Genomic DNA, 27,817 nt, shown 5'->3' with positions numbered 1-27,817 from the left:
CCAGATGTGCAACATAATCATCATCATTATTTAATTGGGCCCCCCCTTCACCCTCTCGTTATTATTGTCAGGGCACAAGGGGTTAACAGCTGTGCAGAAAGGCGTTCACTTACAGGTGGAGGAGTCAGCGAAGAAAACACGCAGATTCACCTATCTAACAACATCATCCACACACTCTCTCACCAGGAATATAAAAATCTAGTCACTCTGACGTTAAGTGATCAGTGCTGTAATTCCACAGCAGTCCGCAGATCACCATGTCTTTGCGGTGAACAGTTCGTCCTCGAGCCCAGCAGAAACCACCAGCAGCACGGGCTCCGGCAGGTCCACACAGCCGCTGTTACCGGACATGGGACAGGGACGGAGATGGGCTACGGGCACGAGGCACACACCATGCGACTGCCTGCTCTCACCTTCCCCAGCGGAGTCCTCAGGGAGAGAGGGGACAACACGCTCTCCGTAGGGGCCCGAGCCAAAGACAGAGCCCCGGCCCCATCTACAGCCCCAGCCAGAGTCATAGCCACAGACACACTCAGCCCTACCTGAGGCCGGGCGGCTGCAACAGAGACACTGGGAAGCTGTCCTCAATTATTCATGGGAAACTGATCACTGGGCATCCCTTTCGACTCACACAGCAGGGATCCTCATTAGAGCCGCTTCCAATTCAGCAGGAGACACAGGGAAGGAAGGGAGCCATTTTTTTGCAGAATGAGGATGAGGTGGAGGTGTGTTTGCCCATGGGCGGGTCACCTGAGGCCTTGGCAGTGCAGGTGGACGGTGGAGGCAGTGGTTAGGGCTCTGGACTCATGACTGGAAGGTTGAGGGTTCAAATCCCGGGTGGGGCAGTGCTGTTGTACCCTTGAGCAAGATACTTAACTTAGATTGCTCCAGTAAAATGCCCAGCTGTATAAATGGGTACAAATGTAAGTTGCCCTGGATAAGAGTGTCAGCTAAATGATAATAATAATAATAATTTATGTAGTTTAATATCTCAATATACTCTGAAATTGCAGCACAGAATGATAAGTTGGGTGATTGAATGATTTGCCATTGGCCCCTGCGTGCGTCCCTTCCCACTTCCTGTTCTATTTAGCGTGACGTCTGTCGCAGGTTCATCCTTGCAACCCTTGGGCAGTGCTTCCTTTTTCAGAAAACCGGGGTTGCATTTGCAACCGTTTGTTATCTTTAACGTCAGAAGCACTGCCCAAGGGGGAGGGGTTACTGTCAAACAAAACCGTTGCAAGGGAGGAGGCAGTGAGCTGATAAGGGAGCCTGCCCCGAGGTGAACCGCTAGGGGACCTTGACAACACAACTCCAGACAGTAATCCCAGGGGCCGCGCAAGGCCACACCTAGGCCGCCCAAGAGCAAGGACGGCAGTCACGCTCTTACCGGGAACTGTATGCAATCAGCAGAGCTCAACTCTTACACCCTCTGCTTAGAATAGCAAGGCCGGCTGCTCTACTAGTGCAGCTAGGAGCAAGTGTGGCCCTTGGCCCTTGTCAAAGTCGCTCAGATCATTACACTTGCCCATTTTTCCTACTTCTAACACATCAACTTTGAGGACAAAATGTTCACTTGCTGCGTAATATATCCCACCCACTGACAGGTGCCATGATAACAAGATTATCAGTTTTATTAATTCACCTGTCAGTGGTCATAGTGTTATGGCTGATCGGTGTATACTGCAGTGATGTTAGAAGCTTGCACTGCTGGTCTGAAGAAAGATGGTGAGCTGAGGTGGAATGCAATCATTTTCTGGTGTCTCGTTGCTAGGGTCTTTAATATGTTCTTAACATTTTGAGAATTTCAAGAACAACTTTTTTGAAAAATGTATGTTTTCCTTCAAAGCGCATTGTCCTAGTAGTAGTGAGGGTAGTGTTCAATATAGTGGTGCTTTGGACGTAATCTAAAGTCAGGAAAGACTTATTTTAGCAGTTGTTTGTGATCAGAGATTTTGCATTCTAAGTACTGGATAGTTTCATCCGTGAACCTAGGCGATGATGCAAGTTCAACTATCTCTTTTAGATCCATTAGAATTTCCCAAGATTTATCAACAACCAATAATTAACGGAAGTAGTCTTAGCAAGGAACAATTCTCATGACCATTTCCTCCTATTGTTCCTTTGGATGCAAACATCTTGGAAATCAGTTGTGGGTGGTTATCTTTGTCTGAATGTTTGTATGGGAATGAAGCAATTCCCTTGTTACAAGACTGTAATGAAAACTATTTACTGGAAATCATGTATTTTAAGCAAAGTGCAACTTCAATAGGCAGCTTCTAACATTGGTTGTCACATGGTTTCTGGGCACATGACACTCACATTTAAGCTGTAGGCCTAACAATTACAAAGGTTTAATGTTACAGTACTGTTTAATTTGTAATTTTATTCACATAAAGGGATAGAGTTACTTTTGAAAAAGTGAAAGTTACATTCAATTGCAAAACATTTGTAACCTTGTGTCGTTGGACACCCAATGATCCTCAGTCTGCTGGGGGTTGCTTATTGTATGTCGTACTGGTTCTTATTACTGCACTTTGTACTTTGTGAAATGTTTGTGTAAACTGTAGGTCACTCTGGATGATGGCGTCTGCTGATACATTAATAAATATTAGAGAAAATCGGGGGCGGGCGAGATTGTTTGCCCACATGTTGACTGTCGACTCCACTGTAAGCACTTCTAATTAGTTTGCCATCACATATAAACTGGCTATTCCTTTCCCCCGATTCTAGAACTCCACCGGTTATGGAAATAGCTAAAGGGGCGTTGGCAGTGACGCACACGCAGAACATCTGGAATGACATCATGTTCATTGGAAATCAGCAGTTTCTCGGGACTTTGTCAGGGAACCAATCAGGAAGAGTGCATGCATTGACTTGATCTTTTCAAATGACCAAGATAGAGTCAGAGGGACACTAGTTAGAGAACCAATGGCAAACTGTGATCACAATATGGTTAGCTTTGAGGCATTCTTTCAAAAATCAAGGACCAAGTCTAAAACAATGGTCTACAATTTTAGAAAAGCAAATCTTGAAGGCATGAGGCAGCACTTAGAACAGTTAGACTGGAGCACACTGGATACAGATTCAGTTGAAAATTGATGGGTATATTTTAAGATTATACTACTTGAGGCTCAGGAGAAATTTGTACCAAAACATAGCAAATTGAGGACCAACAAACATTGCCCAAAATGGTTTAATAGAAGAATGCAAAAAATATCAAGAGAATGAAAATGTTGTATAGCGCATACAAAAGGGATGGAGACAAAACAAAATACATAGAATATGTTGAGCTGCAAAGAGACCTTAAGAAAGAGATCAGGAAAGCAAAGAGGGAAATAGAAAGAAACATAGCTCTTTTAGGAGCTAAAACTAATGCAAAGAGCTTTTTTCAATATTACAACAGCAAGAGGACAATAAAGGAGGAAGTGAAACAGATAAAGGGCACAAATGGAAGTATCATGGAAAACGAACAAGATGTGTCAAAAGTTCTAAATGAGTATTTCACAGAGGTTTTCACAAAAGAAAAAATTGATAACATGCCACAGGTTAACAATCAGTCCAGTGAAACCTGGATAAATGAGGAGGAGGTACTAAAGGGACTAGCAGAATTAAAAACAAACAAATCACCTGGGCCAGATGGGATATTTCCAATGGTACTTAAAGAAATTAGGGAAATAATTTATAGGCCGCTAACTCAAATATTCCAAATGACACTTAGAACAGGGGATGTGCCAACTGACTGGAAGACAGCAAATCTCATACCAATCCACAAGAAAGGGGACAAAACTGAGCCAAGAAATTACAGACCAATCAGTCTCACCTGCATCACCTGTAAAATGTTGGAAAAAAATATTAGACAGAAAAAAGAGGAGCATCTTGATGAAAACCATATTATTGGAGATAGTCAACATGGGTTTAGACGAGGCAGATCATGTCTTACTAATTTATTAGAATTATTTGAACATGCAACTGCAGCTGTAGATCATGTGAAAGCATATGATATGATATACTTAGATTTTCAGGAAGCTTTAATAAGGTTCCACACCAAAGACTGATCCTCAAATTGGAAGCTGTAGGCATTCAGGGTAATGTAAGTAGATGGATTATGAACTGGTTGATGTATAGGAAACAGAGGGTGTCGATTAGAGGAGTTGCTTCTAACTGGAGTTAGGTTGTTAGTGGAGTTCCACAGGGATCAGTACTAGGGCCTTTGCTTTTTTAATCTATATTAATGATCTGGACTCTGGGATAGTTAGCAAACTTGTCAAATTTGCAGATGATGCTAAAATAGGTGGCTCAGCAGATATAATCTCGGCAGCACAGGCTATTCAAAGGGATTTAGATAATATTCAGTTGTGGGCTGACACCTGGCAGATGAAATTCAATGTGGACAAATACACTATGGGAGGAATAGAACTAGATGAAGTATCGCATGAGAAAGACCTAGGAGTCTATGTGGACTCCTCACTTTCTCCATCCAAACAATGTGGGGAAGCAATAAAAAAGGCAAACAGAGTGTTAGGGTATATTGTCAAAAGTGTAGAATAGAGAACAAGGGCAGTAATGTTCAGACTGTACAATGCACTAGTTAGAGCTCATCTGGATACTGTGGACAGTTCTGGGGTCCACACTTCAAGAAAGATATCGCTGCTCTAGAGGCAGTTCAGAGGAGAGCAACCAGACTTATTCCAGGTCTGAAGGGAATGTCCTACTGAGAGACTGAGGAACTGAACCTTTTCACCCTGGAACAGATGAGACTACATGGGGACTTGATTCAAGTCTTCAAAATCATGAAAGGCATCAACCACATCAAACCAGAGGAGCTTTTCCAGATTAGCAGGGACACACGGACCCGGGGACACAAATGGAAATTGGGCTTCAAGGCATTAAAGATGGAAAACAGGAGACACTTCTTCACACAGAGAGTTGTCACAATCTGGAACAAACTCCCCAGCGATGTGGTAGAAGCTGAAAATTTGGGAACATTTAAAAATAGACTGGATAGTTTCCTTGGATCACTCAGGTATTAATGGACACTAAACCAGCACGATGGGTTGAATGGCCTCCTCTCGTTTGTTAACTTTCTTATGTTCTAACTGACATCAATATAGTTGCTTAGCAACCAAATGAGTAATCTTCTATATTATATTAATTAGAAAAACTTTAGACGAGGTTTCCTGACTGGCCATCTCTGGAGCAATTTATTATAGTTGAATAAACTATAAGCTTTATTATTTTTCTAATTAAATTGGGCCCTGAGTGTTCCTTGACTATCTGTTGAGGGAGTCGATTTCTCCCTTTCAACTGTGCCGTAATCCAACAGTGATGTTCTTTCGAAAAGACGTCAATTGGAACAACGTGCATGGAGGACCAACTGTCTATATTTATTATTATACCAGTTCATCAAAAAATAATTAAGCCAGTTGCTTTGTTTAGAAAGTCATCTGAATAGAAAAAAATCTATGTTTCGCTGCTGCTCACACCTTCGTCAGGACTTCTTTATAGCTGGAAGTTGGAAGTTGGATGGGTAAAATAAACCGCAAATGTCCACACTGAACACATTGGCATTGATTGTAACTATTATCTTGCTGGTGTGTAAACGATAGAAGAGTATCTTAACTTAATTCAACTTAAATTACATTTCTGTCATAATTTCAAAATTCAAAAAGATTCTAGAAACTGCCAATTCAAAAACAAATAAATCATAATAATAATAATGAATTCCCCCTTCAGCATATTTAAAGTGATTTTTCTGAAAGAAAGAACATCATCCTATTTCAAGCCCACCTCTTTCTGGTTACCTGCCACTCCTGAAATTCCTGAAAATTGAAATCTAAATAGCACTGCACAATATACACACTGGAGTCAAACTGACACCCCTCCTACTAAAACAACTGTGTCCCTCTGCTGCTGTGCACAGGGTGGAGTCTTGTTTCAAATGGGAAGCCTTTTGTAAAAGTGCTGACACACGGACTCAAAAAAAAACACTGCAACTTAATTCAACTCCTTGCCACAATAATGAAACTACCATTAAAGCTTTCCCTGCAAAAAATATATACAAAAAATGTAAAAAGCTAATACAGTTTTCACATTTTGTTCTGTATGTATGTACTTCTACTTTATGAATCTATCCCATGGATAATAATCATTGGGTAATCCATTTTCTGGGAACCACACAGATGTATGTTTTTATTCTTCCTTTGCTCATTTTTTACATTTTGAATATTACATGCACTGCTTGTTTCAGCATTCATCACATCACATTTGTTTTAACTGGCTCCCTTAAGGCAAAGAGTTGAAGTTTTAACTAAGCCCAGATAGAGTAATATTATTTATATTTATTAATATGCGAAGGGAAGTAAGCATGATGTGTCTTTCATCTACTGCAGTAAGTTTTCTTGGCTGACTACTGCATCTACAGTCCTCAACGTTGCCCAATTCTTTTTGCTTCTTCATCTGAAAACCCCCATCTGCCTTGAAGTTTCTGCCGGGGAGAGACCTTGCAGATGCAGTATAACTACCTTGTGTCTTGCTGCTGTGCTCAGCCTTGCCATGGTGTATGACTTATCTTCAGCAACCTCACCTTGTTAGCTGAGTTTGGTTGTTCCTCACCCAGTTTTATTCCTCCTACACAGCTGTTACTGTTTCAGTTAATGATTGTGTTTCAACCTACATATTGAATTGATGATCATTAGCACCTCCATCCATTTTCAAAACCGCTTATCCTGGTAAGGGTCACAGGGACACCAGAGCCAATCCCGGCAGGCATAGGGCACAAGGCCGGAATACACCCAGGATGGGATACCAGGCCATCGCTGGGCAACACACATACCTACTGGGGAATTTAGAGTGGCCAATTAACCTAACCTGCATATCTTTGGACAGTCGGAGGAAACCCACACAGACACAGGGAGAACATGCAAACTCCACACAGACAGGCACCCTGAGCCAAGACTCAAACCCAGGACCCCTAGAGCTGTGAGGGAGCAGCGCTAACAACCACGCCACCATGCTGCCCATCATTAACACCTGTTTGGTATAATTGTTTAATCATACACCTGACTATATACCTACAAAATCCCTGACTTTTGTGAAAGTGTATTTAAAAGAATTTATGTTGTTTTGAAGGCAAAGTGTAGTCACACCAAGTATGGATTTGATTTAGATTTTTCTCCTGTTCACTCACTTCGCATTTAGTTAATTGATAAAAAATAATCTACAGACATGCTCAAATTTGTTGGTACCCCTTGAGCCAGTATTAATGTTTTATATTAATGTTTGAAAAACCAATATATCAACAGAGCCAGTTGCTATGATGACCACAGGACCGGACCTCTCCCAGTATATCCAAGAGAGACTCCGCTCATGTGGAGAGCTTCCATGTCAGGGCCTTTCAGGCCAGGCATGTTAAATAAATACTTTATCCTCTGTACATCAAGAGTGGGTTCTTCACCCCTCCACAAACAAACAAAGAATGCACAATTTCCTCTGAAATAACTTGAAACTGACAAAAGTAATTGGCATCCACCAGTGTTTATTCCATATTTAATAGAAATCAGACTGCTTTTGATTTAGTTTTTCAACATAATATTGTAAATAAAATAAATGAAAATGGCATGGACAAAAATGATGGGACCCTCAACCTAATATTTTGTTGCACAACCTTTAGAGGCAAATTACTGCAATCAAACATTTTCTGTAGCTCTCAATGAGACTTCTGCACCTGTTAACAGGTAGTTTGGCCCAATCTTCCTGAGCAAACTGCTCCAGCTCTCAGGTTTGATGGGTGCCATTTGCACTATCCTTCTGTTCAATCTGGGGTCGATGTTCCTCTTGCGGCCGTGCCCTGGGAGGTTGGCTCAGTTCCATGGACCTTGAACTTCTGAATAATATTTGCAACTGTTGTCACAGGAATATGAAGCTGCTTGGAGATGGTCTTGTAGCCTGTACCTTTACCATGCTTGTCTGTTATTTTCTTTCTGATCTCCTCAGACAACTCTCTCCTTTGCTTTCTCTAGTCCATATTCAGTGTGGTGCACACAATGATACCAAACGGCACAGTGACTACTTTCCTCCATTTAACTAGACTGAATGACTGATTACAAGATTGGAGACATGTGTGATACTAATTAAAAAAATGAATTAGTTTGGAATATCACTATAATCCAATTATTTATTATCTTTTCTAAGGGGTACCAACAAATGTGTCCAGGCCATTTTAGAATATCTTTGTAGAATGAGCAATAATTTATCTCTTTTCACAGCTTCTTTGCTTTATTCTATGACATACCAAAGACATGCAAGCATACATAATGCAATAGCTTTTAATTTCATCACTTTTCAGGAGGAATTATTAGCATTATTTCAATGAGCTGTAAGGGTACCAACAAATTTGAGCACGTCTGTATTAACATGTCTTTTTTTGAAAGCATTCTTACTTTACAGCATTTTTTCAGAGCTGCCTAAAACTTTTGCACAGTACTGCATGTGTGCAATATATATGACAAATAGTTGCAAATTATGTGGGGGGGGCTGTAATGACATTCTGTAGCCGATGCATTGGGTCACATTCTAGCTTATATCTAGGTGTAACTTGAATGTGTTTATCATAAATCTTTGTATGTTGATTGAGATGTTATCATAGGAAGTATACAATTGTGTATATACATAACATACTGAATTATAAAACACAAAAAAGGTTTCAGTTTCATAGTGTTAAGTGTGTACCCACCTCTCCTCTCTTTGCTCTTGGTCTTCCTTAGTAGACCCTAGTTCGAGGATATGAAAAGTTGCTGTTACTAAGACGCTTTGGAGGTGGAATGTGTTTGTACTACCTTCTGTGTAAGCTGTATTTAGTTTTTTTAACCTAAGAAGTGGAGCTTACCTTTACTACTTTATATCTGTGTACAGTTGACTGTTGGACTTTTGTCAGCTTGGCCATTTACATGTGTTTTGTTTATTGTATTTATCTTGCATTCTTCGAATTTTCTGTTTGTTTCATGAGCAATTTTTATTGCTGAGAAAGTTTTCATTTGAGAGGATTATTATTTTTTATTACAGTAATTAAAGTAATTGTTGCATTGTTTGGAGCTGTCACATTATAGTATAGTAATACAGGGATGTAACTGATCTGGATAATAACAGCATAAAAACTGTTTTCTAATAATTGAGAGGTATTTTCTAATATCACAGAATGTAATGCTTTGCTGAATTAATAATAAGATTGATTTAACTGGATTGAAAGTTTATGAATTGAACTACAGTTCAAACGAGCAGTGAAATGCATGGGTCTTACATATAACATATCCTAGAGCTGTCAATGTTGACCCAGAGCATACAATTATGTATTTATACTCCAACAACAACATCAGCATTTGCCTTTATAAAATACAAGTCTAATCCTACCTAGAGATGCACAGAGAAGAAGTCATATTGATCTTTTTGCTTTGTGTTTGCTCAAGAGTGTTGATCATCCATGACCACTGCCCTTCGCTGGGTCTCAGTTATTTGCAGATTGAAGTTTAATGTGTGATTCATCTCATCTCCATTTTCCTTGGGTTTTTATACTGCATTTATTTCCATTACATACAGTGAGGGAAAAAAGTATTTGATCCCCTGCTGATTTTGTACGTTTGCCCACTGACAAAGAAATGATCAGTCTATAATTTTAATGGTAGGTGTATTTTAACAGTGAGAGACAGAATAACAACAACAAAAATCCAGAAAAACGCATTTCAAATAAGTTATAAATTGATTTGCATGTTAATGAGGGAAATAAGTATTTGATCCCCTATCAATCAGCAAGAATTCTGGCTCCCAGGTGTCTTTTATACAGGTAACGAGCTGAGATTAGGAGCACACTCTTAAAGGGAGTGCTCCTAATCTCAGCTCGTTACCTGTATAAAAGACACCTGTCCACAGAAGCAATCAATCAATCAAATTCCAAACTCTCCACCATGGCCAAGACCAAAGAGCTGTCCAAGGATGTCAGGGACAAGATTGTAGACCTACACAAGGCTGGAATGGGCTACAAGACCGTCGCCAAGCAGCTTGGTGAGAAGGTGACAACAGTTGGTGCGATTATTCGCAAATGGAAGAAACACAAAATAACTGTCAGTCTCCCTCGGTCTGGGGCTCCATGCAAGATCTCACCTCGTGGAGTTTCAATGATCATGAGAACGGTGAGGAATCAGCCCAGAAGTACACGGGAGGATCTTGTTAATGATCTCAAGGCAGCTGGGACCATAGTCCCCAAGAAAACAATTGGTAACACACTACGCCGTGAAGGACTGAAATCCTGCAGTGCTCGCAAGATCCCCCTGCTCAAGAAAGCACATGTACAGGCCTGTCTGAAGTTTGCCAATGAACATCTGAATGTTGTGGTCAGATGAGACCAAAATCGAGCTCTTTGGCATCAACTCAACTCGCCGTGTTTGGAGGAGGAGGAATGACCCCAAGAACACCATCCCCACCGTCAAACATGGAGGTGGAAACATTATGCTTTGGGGGTGTTTTTCTGCTAAGGGGACAGGACAACTGCACCGCATCAAAGGGACGATGGACGGGGCCATGTACCGTCAAATCGTGGGTGAGAAGCTCCTTCCCTCAGCCAGGGCATTGAAAATGGGTCGTGGATGGGTATTCCAGCATGACAATGACCCAAAATACACAGCCAAGGCAACAAAGGAGTGGCTCAAGAAGAAGCACATTAAGGTCCTGGAGTGGCCTAGCCAGTCTCCAGACCTTAATCCCATAGAAAATCTGTGGAGGGAGCTGAAGGTTCGAGTTGCCAAACGTCAGCCTCGAAACCTTAATGACTTGGAGAGGATCTGCAAAGAGGAGTGGGACAAAATCCCTCCTGAGATGTGTGCAAATCTGGTGGCCAACTACAAGAAACATTTGACCTCTGTGATTGCCAACAAGGGTTTTGCCACCAAGTACAAGTACAAGTCGAAGGGGTCAAATACTTATTTCCCTCATTATCATGCAAATCATTTTATAACTTTTTTGAAATGCGTTTTTCTGGATTTTTTTGTTGTTATTCTGTCTCTCACTGTTAAAATACACCTACCATTAAAATTATAGACTGATCATTTCTTTGTCAGTGGGCAAACGTACAAAATCAGCAGGGGATCAAATACTTTTTTCCCCCACTGTAGCCTGTTCATTCTCTGCTGTATGTGTCCCTGATCAATATGTATCTCTTGTTATTTTTAACTTGGTTACTAATGGCATTGGAAGCAAGTTATTACAGTCCAGTGTCACGACGCCCATTAGTATGCACTACATTACTCTCTTTCTTATCATTAAGGTTTTGCGAGATACTTTTCAGGGGCACGTTTGACTTGGGAGAAATGTCACTTAAAATAGCCTTAAAATAAACTACCAGAGAGGTTCACATGGAGAACAACGAAATACACACAATGCAACATATGTTTTCTCCTGAAAAATGTAATGGGGGATTTTTTTGTTTTGTTTTTCATGGTCCATTATTTACTGTTACCACCAAAGGGAAAGCCTGTGGAAGGGGGGTGCAGGGCTGCTGAAATTCACAGCTCTATGCCTTGGTATTACACAACAGGGTTTTTCAGATTTCCGTGACTTATTCAAGAGGAAATGTCTCTGGTAAAGGAGTCGCTTCTGCATGTTTGTTCCCACTGCATTGCTTGGAGGGCCTTGAAACAGACCTAAATATTGCAACTGGAAATGCTGATGTGGGCTGGCTAGCTGCAGCTGATCTCAGTGTTGGCAGTGTGCTAAAACACATCTCTCCCTAATCAGAGAACACAGGGGCAGGGAAAGCACAAACGACACACAACTACCAACACCAACTATCCTGAAAGAAGGGTTCCTTCTGAAATGCACAATTGTCCCTCTTACATGACCACCAAGGACACAGCAGAAGTGACACCAGGCATTTTGCAAGTCATTATTAATTCAAACTTACTACAATGCTTGACTGTTGTTCTCTAGACAGATTCTTGTACGTATTCCTGAACATTGCAACACAAAACACACCTTTGTGCAAGGGCAAAATGAGGTATAATAAGGGAGACTTATGGGTAATTTAATAAAACCATTCTGCGTGATTCATGACCATCAAATATGATCAACATGGAAAATGGATTAGGAACACACTGGCCTATATGTGTGAGTATTCATGAAAGTGTACATGTAATACTCAACTTACAAATTGAGTGTCTTGTACACAAGAAGAAATTATTGTCCTGATTTTCTTCCACCCTGAAGGATCAACTGATATAATTTACTGTATGTTTTCCCTCAAATTCACATAGAATATACCAGAATTCCAACACAAACTTTAATACAGGATACTATAACATTCAATAATATGTATTGTTACAGTTATTTAAGGAACATGACAGCGTTTGTGACCTATTTCCTGCCAATTCCATTCTACTAAGTGTTTTCCAAATACAGTACAAACATTTCTGTGGACCACCCAGGTCCCCACCCCTGGAGACAAAATGTATTTGTTTATTTCTAAATAGCTGTAATACAAAATACAAATCATACCAGAACATAAAAACAGTTTTGTTATTTTAAATGCAGGTATATGCTATAAGGGCATTTCGATATTATCCCATAATTTAACATTTAACCCTAAAACTGCCACTGTAACTCATTCTTTCCCATTAGCCAGCGCAATGGGATGAGTGGTGCTGCCCTGCAACAGGTGATATCTAACAGCCAGTAAAAAATTAAATATTGTTTTTTAATATAATCAGGGTACATTGCCTAACTAATTGCCTAAGTGGAATATTAATTCATATTAATATTAAAACAAAAGGTATTAGCAATGTCATAATTTTGGGATCAACCATACCTGACATCAGAGCTGTAAAAGCTTTAAAGTAAAGTTCAATAACTACAGAATTTTTTATTCATTTCAATGATACAGCCTCATCAGATCCATGAGTCCCTTTCAGGGTCTGTTGAGCATATTTGCAAACAGTATGATCTGAACAAACAGATACACAACAATTATTAATCAAACACAATTTGGAGTAGGATGGCAAAGATTGGCCATGCTGGTAGTAGCCTCAGCCATGCCAGATCCTATTGGGTAGTAACAATACTGTTTCCTGTCCGTTATAATGAGGCATTCTGATACTCTCCAACTAGGTTTTTGTAGGAAACAGCTGGCTTTTGGTCTTTACACAATACTGGATAAGGGCATCGGCCAAGAAATAAATAAGACAAAATAAATAATAATACTAGGCCTGAGCAATATCTTCCCCAACACACATTACAATGATGAAATAAAAGTATTACATTGAAACCAGTAGGAGATAAATAAGGCCTTTAACACATTTTCAGCTCCAAACGTGTTATGGCTTTGTTTCAGAATAAGATTACTTAATAATATAAGTGACAGACAAGAAGGTAGGACTTTATAATAAGTGGCTGTGTGTGTTAAATTACCATTGAATAAATAAATAGATATAATGCGCATCCTAAGAAAAAGGAAATTATCATGTGGAAATTGCTGGTTGAACAGGATTTTGCATTGACAATGGGGACATCAGCATCAGTGCCAGAGCAGCCTGCGCTATTTTTCTCTCCACTCTTCATGGGAAGACCAGTGATCGTGATATGATGGGGATTTGTTTAATGCCCATGAGGATTTGAATGGCCATGAAAACCTTAATCTCTTCATCAGAAACAGGGTGGAAAGGTTTTCAATTTAAAACAATATATACAGCTAACAGAATTAAGATTAAAAAAAGAAAGTGGTGCAGCTCCCCAATAAAATTGTACGCTTGGTTACCTGCAATATATATGACCAAATGGATAAATGTGTACTACTTATTATTATTTAAAATGTCTAAGACATGCTTTCATTAACTCCATCTTCTCGTCATGCTGCCTTTGCAACACTGCCAGCAGCCATTCAAATTTCTCATCCTCCTTCCTTTGCCTTTCCTCTTCCCTCTGTCTGCTCTCTTCACTATACAGCTGGAGCAGCACGACCACATCTGCAAGCTCCCACGACTCAGCTGTAACCTCTGTGCCGGAGGTCGCTGTCGTTCCACTGCCACGAGATTGTGCAGTAGACTGAGCCCGAGATGCTTGAGCAGAGATTCGGCAATCTGCTGATGGGGAGGCGGAGGAGGGGCTGCCTGGGGCCACTGATATAATGGTGCTCTATCCGGGGATTGTATGTCCAGATTGGCTACCTACTTTTCACAGAACAAAAACAAAACACACAATGTACAGAAGTTAGATGTATTGGTCGGTGGTAGAAAGACTAGACTGTATGCAGCAATTAACCCGGGCATGTCAAAAACAATCTAAATAAAATCTACTCTGCTCTACATTCCCCTCTGTTTGGACATAGTAACGTAGGTATCTTTTAACAGTGATATAAAAATTGTGAAATCGATACAATGCATTCTGTGTTTAAATCTGGATCTGACAACACTTGAAGGGATTGTTCCAAGCCTAAAACACTTCAGTACTGACAACACACTATGCTTATTTACACTGTGTAATATATATATATATATATATATATATATATATATATATATATATATATATTATACACACACACATTAACTTGCATATATGATACACATACACATATGCACGATTTGTTGCATATTATATGTATATTGGCATACAAAAGGGAAGCGATGGATGTGCACTTTGGTTATACTCTTTGTAAATCTGAATATTATTAAATCCAATAACACTAAATCCATATTACACTTAAAACTATGTTTAATGATGTTTTTTCAGGACTTGATTGCAGTTTTATTTTCCAGAGGGTCATGTAGGGCAGCCTGGCAATCATAATTGGACTAGTGTTCAGATGGGCTCCTGATGGATAACTAAATGAAGCACTGTGGGAAGTGTTATTTAATTGATGCTGATATATATATCGGAGCGCCTGGCGGGTGAAAGGGCGGGCGGCGGAGCTAGAGAGACATGCAAGGTTTTGTTGGCGGGAAGTGGCAGCGAGAGCAGGAAGTGAGGGGGAAGATGGAGAGCGAAACGGAAACGTCGTGGGGAAACGCGCATGAACTGGCGCTATACTTTACACACGGATTCAGAAGCGCTGTGAACAGGATCCGTGTGGCTCCCAAAACAACAGCAGGAGCGTTTTTGTTCCCGGCGATAAAGCACCCAAATAGACATCGCCTGCGTGAGTAAGACGCCGGCTGTGTGAAAACCGGGTTTGTTTCTCAAGTTTGTGCAGAACCGGAGCTCCAGACTTTCTTTATGTTGATGTGTAATAATTGCATGCTATGACGTTCCTGAATGTACAGCCACAGGGTCTGGTTTAGGTGCGTGTTGCTGTAGTCTACTCTCAGTCGCTGTGAAGTTACTGTACACAGCGCTGTCGGCCTCCCGGGGGCTGCTCTCCTCCGCCTCGCCCGTCATCATTGGGCATGTCCTGCGCCAGCCCCAGCGCCAGGGGAACCGCCTCGGCTTCCTCTCCCTCTCCTCCTCTCTCCTCCGCTTGTCCTCCTTCTCACGGCTCCCCTCCTCTGCCCCCGTCGTCTGCCGGCCCGGGAGCCAGGTGAACTGCCGTCGTCTGCACCGTTTCCTCTCCTTGGCCTCCGTCCTCTGCTTGGCCTCGTTGCCAGTGATGAGATCAGCGATGGGCTGGAAAGGATTGGACATGATGCCGTCCTCATCCTCCGCCTGCTCCTCCGGCGCGGCCCTCCCCTCTCGCTCGGCCTCCTCCCTCTCTCTCCGCTCCCGCTCCTCTCGGACCCGGCGCACTCGCTCCGCTCTGTCGCGCTTGTCCTGCTCCTCCAGGGCCCTCTGCTCGGCCGTGTCCTTCCGTTCAAGGCCGCGTATTCGCAGTGGATGATGCGGAGCAGCCAGCCCAGCCCCCTCTTGACGGGGTGCTCCCGATTCATGCTGTTGTCCATCACAGCGCAGCACGTCTCGATTGTACAGTGACACTTGTCCACTAGCTTCTCCAGGGAGAGAGACTGGACGAGTTCAAGGCCCCGTCGCGGTCCTGCTTGTTGCCCAGGACAAGCACGGGCTTCCCGGCGATGCGCGGGTGTCTCAGGACCTCGGCCAGGGTGTCCCTGCTCTCACTCATGCGTTCCACATCGCTGGAGTCCACCAGGAACACCACGCCGTGCGACTCGGTGTAGTAATTTTGACAGATGCCCCGGATCGACTTGCCCCCACCCAAGTCAAAAATGGTCACCTCGGAGTCCCCCTGCTTCAGGTCGATTTTGGAGAAGCCCACGGTGGGGGCCACGTCTTCTGGATTTTCTCCCAAAATTCCTTTCAGAGTCACTGTTTTCCCAGCTTTGTCCAGACCCAGCATCACTAAGGTCACTTTCCTTGCCGGCTGGCACAACCGTTTCACCCATTTGCCACAGTTCACCATCATACTGAATGAAAATGTCACTGACTACTCTTCACTGACTGCTAGCTACTCCATTCGCTCCTCTACACGCTGAGATGGGTGATACAAATGAAAACAACTGGAAGGATGATGCAAATCCTGAGCTCGGTGTATCCACTGGCGCTGTTGCACTTGCAAGTGTGTCCTGACCCTGTAGCATGTGGGGATGTGACGCGTCTGCCACTTATGATGTCATAACTGGGACCGGAGGCAGCACTCAAGCTGTTAATCATCCACTGATTAAAGCTGCTGCTAATGTCATAATTGAAGGAAAAGGCAGGGCATCAGGCCTTAGATGGTCATAATTGAATCACGTGTCCAGAAGCTCAGTTCTAGAGCAGGGATGGTGAACCTTTGTTAGGCTGGAGTGCCCATAGTCTGGTTTGTTCAATTCACTAAGTGCCAAGGGTGCCAATGATTAATTCAGGATTAAACAGCAATTTCTTTAAACAATATTTATATTTATTTTTTGTGGTAATTAAGCAAACATGCCAACAAAACAAATCACAATCTACAATACAGAATAATCCAAAACACTATGGACAGATGGAACCCCTGCATCCACCCTCCTGCCACCTGCATGCACTGCTAACCTCCCCCCACTTTGAACCCCCCATGTCCCTCTGTGGTTTGCAGGCCTAATGTAGCCCAAAGTACATCCACTTCCACCCCCCAAAAAATAAATTAAGAATAAAGTAGTATATGTATGACAACTGTTTATTTTGTATCAGTGTTACTTCTTTAATAGATTGTTGATATGAATTTATTGCATGATATTGCTATTTTATTTTTTAAATGTAGCATTTGTGGCTTGTAATTGTGGTAAAGGGGTCTTGTTGCACAGGCAGTTATTTGACACCTGGACTTGCGGCCCATTGCTTAATTTAGGTTACCCACCACTGCCATGATCAAATCAATGATAAGTGTTTTTTTTCTTTCATATATGACTTCATTGTGTATTGGATTAATTCTTGAACAAAACATGTTTACAATAAAGCTTTGCCTGATTTGCAAACATACCATCTAACATGAGACCAATTGGCTGTAAAACATCAGGTATTGAATTTCACACAAATTACCCTTGGATTTGCAACCCATTTCCAACATTGTCTGTAGAATTGTAGATAATGGTATAATTCTTCCTTGGATTACTAGTCTCCTGTATTTTGAAAAAAGATGGGAATATTTTCTCCCCTTTTATTTTTTCATATGAGTCAACCAACCCCTCCTGTTACTCAATCCATATGAAACATCATCACAGTCACAGCTGTACCAGTGGTTAGAACTGCTATGTCCAGGCCTGGAGCTTGATGGGACTGTGCTCTTATTGATGGCGAATGTAGATGTCACTCACTCACTGAGGTAAACAATTCCAGGACTGAGCAAACCAGAGACTCTCATACAGTATTATCATTGCTATTATTATTTATTTCTTTGCAGACATCCTTAATTCAGTTTAAGTGAAAACCAAGTGGAGAAAGATTCATTTCCATATTTGTGTGTGTGTCGCAAACCCATCCAATAAAAAATAAGATTATGATACAGTAATAATGAAAATAACAAGAAAATGTACTAAAAACGTATAGATGTATATTGTGGCAACACCAAGCCATTGACAATTTAAAATTAATTTAGATTTGAATAACTTAAAATTGCATGGAGGCACCAGTACACCAACCTTTAAATAACTTAGGCTACATTTAAATAACTTATACATCATACGAATAACATGCTGAATCACTCAAGGCAGAAGAGTAACATTATTTAGTAAGAAGCTATAGTTAATATAACAGTACTGATATCTAAGTTTGCTAACCTTAGCTAACTAAAACTAGATTTCTCTTACTGTTTAATAAGACTGATTAATTAATCTGGTACATTTTTATACAATGTACATTATTAACTTTGACCCATCCGCTAATAGAAAACTACTGCTGTACTCAGTTGTGGCTTCATTTTCAATTAGATGCCACTTTCTTGTAATCACAAATGTAACCACTATGATGTACAGGTTTGTAGTTTGTTATTAGCGGGTGGGTCAGAGTTTTGATTTTAATTCGGCCCTTAGTCTTCTGATCTGCCAGTTAACCAGATACCTTTCAGGATGACTTGACAGAAGTCTGGCTTTTTCTGTATCTCAAAGCAAGCTTAAAGTCCAGCTGGGTAAATTAGCAACACATAGCACCTATCCAAGTAAGAGCTCCATCCCTGCGCCAACCATTACACTGCATTAACCCCTTTAAGACCCAAGAACTCGATATTTTCATTTTTATTGAATAATAATAATACATTCCTATTCAGCCATGTTATACTTTGGATTGTTAGTCTTTAAATTGCTTTTTCAAACTCTTTGCCGAGTGAAATGCAAATCTCAGTTGATCCTCAGAACAGTTAAACTAATTACAGCTTGGTTGAAACAAACCTTTTATATTCATATACACTTGTTAGCAGAAATCACAGTTTTTAAATATAAATATATATGCAGGGCATGTATATAAATATATATATAAACCTCAGTGCTCACTTTAAAATTAAAAAGTATTATAATGCTTGAAAAATGACATTTAAAAAATCGCTCAATTAATTTCAATGCAGCTTCTTTTTACTGTCATATCGAAACACAAGTGGTTGTAGCAGCTGGATAATTATTCACCAAACAAACTTCTTATAATTCTCTCTTGTCTTTGCCCCAGAAGTAATGTGTTTTTTTTTTCTATTTCGGGAAGAATACAAGTAAATTAAAGAAATGTATAAGGATTGTTTAATGAACAAGATGTGGATTTTTTCTATTTACTTCAGTATCATACACTTTGGATCAATGTAGTGGTGATTAGTGTCTGGCTGTTTGTATCTATTTATTTATTTGAGGGGCAGTATAAAATCTCGATATAAATGTATATAGGAATGCACAGAACGTGTAAGCGAGTTATATTGATTGCACTCTTTTTCTTTACTTTTTAAAAAGGTTTGATTCACCTGAGCAGTTATTGGTTTAACTAATCTGAGGATCCGGTAACTAGAAATGAAAATGGCAATGAACAACAATTGCGCATGTGGAGGCCTTTATTGAAAAAGTGTGCAGAAAAGATGCCTTCATAGAGAACATGATAAGTTATAGATAAAATCTAGCCTGAGGGTTATTTAATGTATTCAAACACTCACATTCTACTCTTTTAACAGTAATGTTTTTATTGTACTTACTCCAGATATCACTTTGCTATGCAACACAACATGCAGGTTAAAAGCATCTTCTGTAAAACAAAACAAACAGCATCTAACATGACACAAATTCAACAAGAATGTATTATTATCAATATTATCCAATAATAAAGAGTAGGCTTAAATAAAGTAGCTGGGTCTATAATACGTTGTGACAGGGATGCTCTTTGTAGGACTGGTGCTGTTACTGTTGGCATGCACTTTTATTGTCATCACTGTAATAGGATTCACAGTGATGTCGGTGTGGTCTTTGTTTCGCAGTAATGTCATGTGACCAGGTTGACACGGGTTGAGGATGCTAGTGTGAAATGGACTCTAGATGCTAAACACTGATTGTGCGTATTTGCAGTTCTTGAATGAGGAGAACAGGCTTAGATTTTGCCCGTTATCACAGACAACTAAAGGAGAATAAATTAGGGCTGCCAAACAAGACTTGACAAGAATCCTAATTTACTTGGAGTGAGACATAGATTAATTCCCTACGTTGAGAGATTTCCTATGGAGAAGTGTTAATTACTGTTGCTTCTTCTATCAGAGGTTCAACAGCTCTAGGAGTGGCTATTGTGGCAGTTCTCCAGCTTTCTTCAGACACACTCCAGCAGTCTGGAGGAGTACCTTACATAAAGCTTGATGTTTTCTCTTCTTGGGCCATTTCATTAGCAGTTCTTCAGATAGAGGGACTGCTACTTTCTTCTGCAGAGTAGCACAGCAAGGAAGCACTTCTTTGGGTACTATAATTGTCCTTTTTCATGAAATTCCCAGTTCACTTCTAGCTGGCTGTGGTGTCGTTGAAGATGAAGAAGGCTATTAAAGCCCTAAAGTTCTCGACTGAAATAAATGTTTGCATGAGAAAGACTTTAAATGGAATCCATGCTCTCATGAAAAACGCAGCCCTACTGAAGTATAGGCATCTCCTGTTAACATTCAGCTTGACAGGAATGTGCAGATCCTTTTCTAACTATGGCAGACTTGGGATAATTGTGAATCTGAATACTTACTTTTCTACCATTCTAATATAAAACCTGCCACCAGCACCTTAGATGAAAATATAATATACATTAACAAAATATCAAAGAACCGACTCCTAATTGGCTGATGTCTGGTCCTGGAAGGCTGCAGTCCAGCAGGTTTTATAGGTTTCCTTCAATCACCCATAATTTAATAATAAGGAAAGTGGTCAAATTTGTCCAATTAAGCCAATAATCAGTTGAACTAGGCAGTTAGGAGTTGACGTACAATGAATACCTTAAGCCAATACAGCCCTAGAGGACCAGGATCCAGCACCCTGGCTTATGCGGCTAAAATCCACACAAGGAAAGCAGGGTGAATCATATAGCCTGTAACATGTAGTCCTGAGGTCTGAGACCAATTCAATGCTCCCAGTGGGTTTTAACAATTGGTCGGTGTGCCTTTAAAGATGGCATGATAATATGGCATGATAAACTACCGCTAATCTGCCCCAAGTTCATTTTACTCTTATTGGGAGTGAAGTAATATATTACTAGTGGAGTAGTGGTCAGGGCTCCCTCCTGGGTGGAAAGTTGTGGGATCATTCCTAGGTTCGGGACACTGCCATTGTTCCCTTCAGCAAGGTACCTCACCTAGATTGTTCCAGTAAAAAAAGAACATGTTTAAATGGGAAATTGTATGTAAAACATAATGTGATATATTGTCACATTTTTTAAATTGCCCTGCCTAAGAAATACATTGTAATTTAATAGCTCTTGCTCTATTTTTAAAGCTGTATATTTGGTGACTGTAATTCACCTTGGGAAATGGTGTCAACTAATAAATAATAACAATAATAGTCACCAGGCAACTTTGAGACCGGACAGGATTGCAAAGTTCCCCTTAACCGGAAACAAACGTACAAACCGGTACTCATGATTCCTGTCACTGATCAGACAAAGTGTACATCCTTTTTTAGATTCTGGGCATTTCTTTCTAATGAATAGAAGTAGCTGCAGAAGCTTATTTTTTGGGTTGCTTTTATGTACATTTTTCTGTGTCTGAGAATCTGAAATGATTTTGTTGGCTATGTTGAGCAGATTGTATCTGTATCTGCTAGAAAGAACAATGTTGTGTTTGCTGTTTGAAAGACTGACCTTCTATTTAAATATTTAAAATAACTTTTGTGCTACATGCAATACTTACCTTTTCTTTTGTCCTCTCTATATAAAACATTGTTTTTTAGAAATTCAGACTTCACCTGAATCTCCTGAATTTTTGAATCAGGATTATATTATAGTTATTGAGGTATGTTTTTGGAGGACCTCATATGTGAAGTGTTATAAATTGTGAATGGTCAGTCAACAAGGTAAGCAGCTGCACAAAGCAATTCTAATAAAATGGTTTCAGCCTCACAGCCACAATAATGTTACAGTCTGCCCTGTTTGATTATAGCAGTTTTAAATGGAGAATCATTGAAGTCCAGGATTAACTTAAACTATTTATATAGACATTTGTGTAAGAATACCTACTGGGAAGGGAGTGGGAAATGAGCATGCGTGGATATAGTTTATTTATTCATATTTCTAGTTACCTTTGCAGCAATGTTATCCTTCTGCAGTAATCAGTCATCCATTAATCTAGTCCCTGCCACACTTTAAAGAATCTGAACTGTAGAGGGGAGACGAGGATAGCTATTAGATGTCAAATACACAGGAAGATGATAAGGAACTAGTAGTCGCACTGCAATTATGCACCCTCTTCTTAGTGTCCTTGCCCTCCTCTGAAAGAAGGAGCGTTTTAATCTAGCTGACATTCTGCCCATCTTAACTTCCCTGCCCTTGAAGAAACAGTACAGGAAATGGCATTGTTATGGTTCAAGTACAATAGTCCTTTAATCTTCACTGGTAGGAATCAATAAATAACTAAAAGGAACATGTCTGACCAGTAAAGCAGTTTTTACTTTGTGTTTGTTATAATATTTATTAAGCAGTACATACAAGCTAACCTAAAAGACAGGACCAAAGCTTACCAAAGCTGTTTTTTAGGATTTTAATTGCATTTTCCATCTGACCGTAACAGTTAAGTTCTACAAACAAGAGAAACCAAAACTAATCATATTCGCATTCCGATTTAAAATAAAATACCATTGAAAAGACATATGAAGATAAAGTAACTAAATAATAATGACTGCTAAAACTTTACAATGCTTTCGCAATAAATTGTTAAATAAAGAATACAAAGGTTGCAAGTCAAGTTTCCAAATGTGAAAACCTGATGCATTAATTCCAAAGAAAATAATTGACAACTGCACCAATCAGCCAGTTGAGCCTTCCAGATCTCATGGGACATCTTAGAAAAACAGCAAAGATCCCCTTGTGGCTGTAAAATGTCATTTTTGCTCCATAGTTAAGAAACTGGGGGGAATAAAATGTAGAAAATAAATAAATAAATGAGACAGGCTAATGAGTCTCCAGGGAAGCTTCCGTTGTGCATGGTAAATCAGAAAATACTTATCTAATGAGTTTGAGAGGGGATATTATTATTGTGCAATGCAATCCCACCTCACATAAGAATGAGCTACTAAGAGATTATGCAATTCGAGAACTCGGTCTTGCGTTGTTCCAAACCAAAAATGCAAAGAAGTCCCAAGAGCAAAATTATTATTGCAAGATTGTTTGGCCCATTTAATGCATTAATCACTGTCATGCACAATCAATTAAACCCTGCCACACTGTTGAGCCCGACAAGTCCATGTGCTTAAGACACACTTCAGTTTGCAAGGCTGTCCCCTCTCAGGAACTGTTAACATGAGGCCTCATAATGGGGTGTTAAAACTGCTTGAAATGCTATTTGCAGCTTAAAGCAGGCATGTGGTGCTCATCCTGTCAGAGTAAAGACTAGCACAGGGTCTGTGTACGACAATGAAGGGAATCCCAAAGATGAATGGGCCACAGTCAGTAAGTTAAGAATCCAAAAGAATTATCCAAAAGGCCAGGCTCCTGGTTCGAGGTTGACTTCTCTTTCAAGTCTAAGGTAATACAAGCTCAGTAACAGGTTTCTGTAGCCTACATAATGAGCACTGTTCCACTACCTAAAGTGTTGTCTTTTACCTTCTGCTTGACTTGAATTGTCAGCATCTCTTGCTCAATTTATCTTTTTCTCTCTCGGCACTAGACTGAGAAGAGCCATCAGAATATATCCATGAATGAGGGAACATCTTACAAGATGCCAGAATTCTTCTTCTTTAAATGAGATCAACGGGGATAGGTCTGAAATCTTAAGGAGACAGAAAAAGGCAAGGTCCTTGCTGGCCCACCTGGAAATGGAGCGGGAGCAGGCTGAGGGTAAAAGGTAAATGCACACATGCTGGGTAAAATTGTTGTAGTAGTAGTAGTAGTAGTAGTAGTATAGTAATTATTGAGCACTACAGGCAGTAGTCTGTATAGATAATACTTCAGAAGCTGGATCAAATCACAGCCCAATTGTCTGGGTAGCACAAGTCTGTCCTGTCTCATCACTGGACACACATTCCACTGTGAGCTGTCCACTACCAATCCCTGGAAAGGGATGGGATTCCAGTAAAAGGTATTTTGTGTCAAGAACACATTACAATCTTGAAGTCCAGCATTGCTGATCTCATTTACCCGATGAATAGCTGTTCTGCTGGTGTTTACTAATGGCACTGTAAAATTCTGATTTGATTTTCATCTCAAATACTGTTTATTCGAAAGAGCTGAAAATGGAATGCATTTCATGTATCTTTATAAATGTACTTTGATCTTCAAGGTGTTGTAATGCATGTTCCTTTTTCTGCCTCTGCCGCATGTTTACACAGCTGACACTTTCTCTGCATCTATTAATTGAGGATTGTATTCCATTAGGTAAAACTATTAGTTTTCTTGCAATTTCCCTCACAGAATTAATATCTGAATACCGTGATCTAAGCAGAGTTTGTGCTAGCCTTTTTTTTTTTTATGGGCAACATGGCCAATAACATTCCTGAATTCCGGTCATATAGAACAATTATCGGACATATGTTTTAAATAGCCATATAATAGCTTACATTTAAACAGCAATAAAACACAAACACTATGATCCAACAAATGTATTTTATTTAGTCAGCAGAATGAACTCTTCACAAGCATATAGGCTACAACAATAAAATAAAACCAATAGCCTTGCTATTGTTAATAAAATAAAGACATTAGCCTACATTAAATGTACGTCTCTTTGCATTCCAAGCCCGTCAAATTAAATAACTTGAAAATAAGCTAAATGAAGACAAAATTAGGTCTAAAAAATAATAGGCTGGTCGGTCCGAATTCTGCGTTTGTCAAATTCCCGTTTATTTGCGGCGCGACTTCATTGAATAGAAGTGCTCCGCTGCTTGTGCAAAGTTGAAGCCATGCAACCCCTTGTCACAACTTGCAATTCTCATCAACCTTGTCACCTTGTCACGCTCTGCAGGCACACTGGACGCAGGAATTGTGCAGGCAATCTTTCCCAGCATTGCCAGGACAGGATACATTTCCCCGAATTCCCCGATGACCGTTTCACAGGCCGTGTGGTATTTCAACCTGCTGTACCCACGCAGTGCTGTCCTCATCGGCACTGCATCTCGCTCAGTCACATGACCAAACTCTCAGTGATGTCTTACTGTGACAGCGAGCGTAGGCTTGCTGTTGTCTTGGCGCCATGTCTTATAGGTCACACAATATTAGGCTATTTAATATGCTATTAATCTATCTATCTATCGACTATCGTCTGTTGCTGTCTGTCTACCGTGGTGTCTGTCGGGAGTGTGCATGTGTGGCGGGAGTGTGGAGGAGTGCGCAGAGCTTGAGTGAGTGAGTGAGTGAGTGAGTGAGTGAGTGGGGTTTTTCCCCGTTTTTTCTTCTCTCCTTCTTGCCTTTTCTTTCTTTGTGTTGGTTTGGGTGGTACAAAAGTGTATTACTGTTTGGGTTTGTGCAGGGAAGCAGACTTTTGTCAGCGATCGCCATGGCTACACCCGAGTTGGGGAGACTGGGGTTTAGTAACCTGACTCGCCGTCACGGCATTAAACTTATTGTGGATGCGATCGTCCCAGTAGAAAGATGCGTCATTGAATTGGGGAAAGTGGTGGGGTGTGGGAATATTAAATCCGCATCTCGGATGAATAAATCTGTTGTTTTTCTTGCTAATGAAGCGTTAGTGCGGAGAGTGGTTCTGGAGGGTTTAGTTGTCGATGCAGTCCTGGTGTCTGTCTTGCCGCTTGCAGTCCCAGCTCGGAAAGTTACTATTTCCAATGTGCCGCCATATATTTCCAATGTCGTTTTGATCACGGAGCTGAGCCGACACGGGCAGATTATGTCGGATATCACTATGATACCGCTGGGTGTAAAAGTCCCGAGCTGAAACATGGTGTATCTTTTCGTAGGCCGCTGTATATGTTGTTTCCTGATACCTACGGGGAGTTGAATGTTGCCTTTCGTTTTCGATTGGATGTCTGTGACCATGTTGTGTTCGCTACGTCTGATCTCATGAAGTGTTTTGTCTGCGGCCGTGAATGTCATATTGCGAAGAACTGCAGGAGATCGTGGGAAGAAGGGGGTGGCAGTGCTGCGGTGGAGGAGGGCACGTAGAGTCTGGGTCAGGGACCGGGGACGGGCAGCGGGCCGGACCGGCGGGTGTGCAGGACGGGCAGCGGGCCGGACCGGCGGGTGTGCAGGACGGGGAGCGGGCTGGACCGTCGGGTGTCGGTGCGAAGGTTGGGATTTGTGGTGTTGGGGTGCTTTGTGGGAACGGGGTGCCGGTACAGGTAGTACATGCTGTACTGGGGTGTGTGGGACATGAGAGTGGGGAGACTGTGGCTCTGGCTGTGGTTGCTACTGTGATGCCTGAGAGTGAGATTGCTCTGCAGGAGGCAGGTTTTTCCCACGACGCTGCTCGTGAGGGGTCTATGGCAGATCCGGCGCTTGAGATTCGGCCAGCAGAGGTGGCAATGGAGGGGGAGATGACGGCTGAGAAAGGGGAGTTTAAACTTCCTAAACGGAAACGTGAGAAGAAGGGTAGACCCATTGACAGTGATGCGAAACGCAGTTTTGTCGCAGAAAAGCAGGACGTGGAGCGCGGTGTCTGCACTGCGAGCAGGTGGGAGTTGCTGGCTGAGGCCGGGACTTCGGAGGGCAGCAGGGCCGGCGAGAGCGATGAGGAGGGGAGTGACTCTGATCTGTCTGTCTGCCAGTCCGCTGCTCAAAGGGGGCTACAGCACACAGAGTATAAGGGAGTTTTTGGAGTCGGTTAAGGGGAGACGTGGGATCAGCATTGTTGATCACTTTCCCGATTTTAAACTTTTTAAGTTCAGCGGCGTTGGTGCTGCGGGAGTCTAAAGGGCTGGGAATGGAAAAAAAAGTGTGATCGCCTGAAAAACCGGATGGCTAAAGTCCGTATGTCCCTTAAAACAGGCACCAATGTATGAGCTCATTCGTTTGTTTTCCCCTGGCGCTGTGTTGTGGTTTGTCATAGTCTGTGTTTCCACTTTGTTTTCATTTCCTCCCTCAGTGCTTCATTTAACCGAAAATCTCTCCTACTGGGTTTTCTGATCATAGTTTAGTGGCAGTAGAAGTGGTTTTTCCTTCTGCACGGGCTCAGTCCTCTCATTGGCATCTAAACATTCAGTTGTTACATGATACTAAGCTTTTGAAATGCTTTGCCTTTTTTTGGGAAAGGTGGCAGAGGCAAAAACATACCTTTCCTTCCCTGAGGAAGTGGTGGGACATTCAGATAAAACTGCTCTGTCAGCAGTACACTGAAAATATTACACGGAGGATAAGCACAGCGATGAGAGAACTGGAGGCTGATATTTCCGAGCTCCACAGAGCCTTGGAGTCTGATTTCAGCACTAGGCTGTTTGAAGACCTGACTTTGAAGAAGCAAGGGTTAGCGGATCTGTTGGGCACGCAGGTACAGGGGGCGCTGGTTCACTCCCGGTTTCTGAGTTTGTCGCAGATGGATGCACCTACGCAGTATTTCTTTGCCTTGGAGAAGAAGACGGCACAGCGTAAGATGATGCACTGTTTACAGACTGCAACTGGCCAGCTGCTGCAGGAGCCTGGGGAGATTCGTGGGCTGGCGGTCCAGTTCTAGAAAGAGCTGTTCACAGCTGAGGCTGTGGACAAGTCGGTGGAGGCTCGCCGTTTTCTCATGGACCTGCCTGTAGTTCCTGAGGTGGAGAGGCAGAAGCTTGAGGGGGAGCTGACACTG

General features: G+C 41.3%; 1 pseudogene; it reads right to left on the bottom strand.

Annotated features, from left to right (window-relative positions):
- Positions 1-252: 252 nt before the first annotated feature.
- Positions 253-26,381, bottom strand: LOC136713223 (ADP-ribosylation factor-like protein 13B; annotated as a pseudogene).
- Between the last annotated feature and the right edge of the window lie 1,436 nt (positions 26,382-27,817).

This window comes from Amia ocellicauda, chromosome 2, assembly GCF_036373705.1.
Source record: "Amia ocellicauda isolate fAmiCal2 chromosome 2, fAmiCal2.hap1, whole genome shotgun sequence".
Lineage (NCBI taxonomy): Eukaryota > Metazoa > Chordata > Actinopteri > Amiiformes > Amiidae > Amia > Amia ocellicauda.
Note: the sequence above shows the minus strand (reverse complement) of the source record. Positions and strands in the feature narration are given on the sequence as shown.